Source organism: Leptonotus elevatus, chromosome 11 (assembly GCF_054856555.1).
Source record: "Leptonotus elevatus isolate MCC_2025b chromosome 11, RoL_Lele_1.0, whole genome shotgun sequence".
NCBI classification, from domain to species: Eukaryota; Metazoa; Chordata; class Actinopteri; order Syngnathiformes; family Syngnathidae; genus Leptonotus; species Leptonotus elevatus.
The window spans coordinates 14,279,147-14,282,063 of record NC_141249.1 but is presented as its reverse complement, the minus strand read 5'-3'; positions in this window follow the sequence as shown (position 1 = coordinate 14,282,063).

Genomic DNA, 2,917 nt, shown 5'->3' with positions numbered 1-2,917 from the left:
TTGATTTAAAAAAACCTCCATACAGTTAGAAAAAGTTTTATGATGGCCCCGAAACAGTTTAATTATGTGATTCTGTGTCGCTGTAAAGAAGTGCATACAGTTCACTTGGCAGTGTTCTGTGTCAAAAGTTCAAGTGACGTAACGCTGAAATTTTGCTTTAAGAAATGTGTCATGACAGAAAAAGAGCGCCTGGAGTCCCATATCTTTAGATGGGAATCCAGCCTCTTCCAAATGCGGATGAAATACCGATACGTATTGCCTCTGCTAATGCGAGTGCAGCGGAAACGGTCAGATCGGATATAACCTGTAATGGCTTCATCAAAATACACCGATTGGTTATGTCTAATCAACCAGCATCTGCCTGAAAAACTAAATGAACGCAATAAAAAAACGCTAAATGAAAACATTGGCAATTAAATATGGTCTACACTACATTAAAAGTTTCTCAACATTAAATAAACAAAATAATTGTAGTAATGTGGAGATTACCCTCATTCAAATCAATGACTCACTAAACTGCAGTAATACTTTTTTTGTTTGTTTGCTTTTTGCCGAGGTTAACAAATATATGCCTATGAGTATTGTCATATTGTTTGTCTAAATGTGTTGGTGTTAAAACACCATAAATACCGATAGTGTTAGCCCATCTGCCGTTTTGGATTGTGTGTTAGCAAAGTGTAATTGTCTTTGTTTTATGACAGTAAACCTCAACTGGCATGAAACGACCGATAGAACTATTCGTTAGCCCATCTGGCGTTTTGGATTGTGTGTTAGCATTAAGCTAGCAGAAGGCTAAGTTGTGGTTTTGAAATACACAAAGTGTAATTGTCTTTGTTTTATGACGGGAAACCTCTACTGGCATTAAATAAACATCTTGAAGCCTCTTTCTTTTTGAAGAAGAAGAATTGAGTTCCCTGCCACCATCTAGCGTTTGTATCAAGTAAAAGTAAAACATTTTTAAAGTGATTTATTAAAAATATGTATATTTTTAAATATCATTAAAACTTCAGCTTGTATCTAAATAAAACTCCTAAATTGAGTCACACGACTCACACGTAACTAAGGCACCACTATGTAGGCATTAATTCGGAAATGGGAACTAACTTAGACCTGCAGTGTAAATCCTGAGACTGTTTGGCTCAAATGCAGCCATTTTGCAGGACCTCTGTGTGAAAGCAGCTAACGCGAAGATCGTGTCACACACTCATCGTGCGAGCGGGAATGAGAGATGACGACAGATTAAGAGACCGAGCGAGCCGTGTGGGCTAAGCAAAGGCTTATCTCGTCTTTGTTTGTACGTGGAGTCTTTGGAAGATAACACCTGTTTTTTTTTTTATATATATATATACACACTACACTGTCTCTCTCACTCACACCACTAACACATACATAGCAGGATGATTCAGTTCTCAGACAGCGTGATCATTCACTAAGGGTAGGGGTGTGCGACGTCTCCTCCCCGCTGTGCTTGTGATCAGACATTCTGTGCTGCTTCTGGACACATTGTACAGCTCGCTTCTTGGGCATGTTTGAGGTGAATCGCATTGTGATCATTATCATCTTATCTTACAAGCATTTCAATCCTTACCAGTGTTATGTACACATGCAACGCTTGGAAGGCAATACATACAACACTCTATCTTTGTCAGATTACATTCATCTTTGGACGCAAGCAACCTTGAACATTCATGAAGTATTCATTTAGTGAGCTAGTGTTGATCTGCCTCACTGTTCTGATGTTGTGGGTTAGAATATTGTCTCCGATCTACCTGTGTGGATTTGGCATGTTCGTCCCATGCTTGCATTGAGGTTTCTCCGGGTACTCATGTAGTACATTCCCAAAACATGCAAAGTAATTATAGTTAATGGAAACTAATGTTAACGTTTTTGTGATGTGGGAGGAAGCAACAGGAAGAACATACAAACTTGACATAGGAGATGTGATTCAAACCCACAACCTCTCAACTGTAAGACAGAAACGCTAACCACTAGTACACCATTCCACTCTTATTTCAATTTCATTTAGCTTTATTTACACAGTGGTTAATTTTTATGCTCTTAAAAAAAGTATTTGAAAAAAATCTAAAGTAGATAATATTGTAGATATCCCAGAGTTCCTTAAAACAAACATAATTTGTTTCTTGGTTTTGCTTAATCGTAAAGTCAATAAACATAGTGTTGTGTAAATGGCATAACTTATCACAAATGAATACAATAATATTGTTGCAACTACAAACTTCTTATCAGTTGAATTGTACTTTTTTTGTGGCAGCTGTGTAATATAACAGAGCCCAAATACTTTTTTTGTGCTTATGTAAAGTTTTTCTGTTATAATTCTGTCAACGTTCACTTTGACTCCACTATTTTTCCTAATTAAAATACACACTTTCACTCCGTTACGTTTCCCCCTACCACCTTCTTCACACACTACTGCAAAATAAAAGCTTGAACAAAATGTTTGTTCCAAGATAAAATTAGTGATATTGTCATAAAGTAATAAAGTTGTTTTCTATTAAGATACTTACTCTTGCAAATGTACAAAACTGATTGTTCCTGGATATGACGAGTTTGTTTACAAGTGTACCTTGTATCCAGGAGGCGTGGTAAGTTACCTGCCCTTCTGACGTCACAGCTCACTGTCAAAACCGGCACGGTTAATTTTTTATTTTTTTTTATGCTCTTAAGGTCGTACGGAAACAAGTATGTAGTTCTCAAGTGTCCCTTTCCCCATTTGTGCGCGTCAGACATTTAGCAACACTGCAAAGTATTTATTTTAACGTTTCATCATCGCGTCGGAACATTCTTTCCCACCGGTTTACGGAAATAGAACGTAGCGACGGTAACCTTTGGAGGACGAGTCCACCTTAAAAAAAAACATTGCTGACATCACATCCGAGAAGTGTCCTTAAGAGGCGTC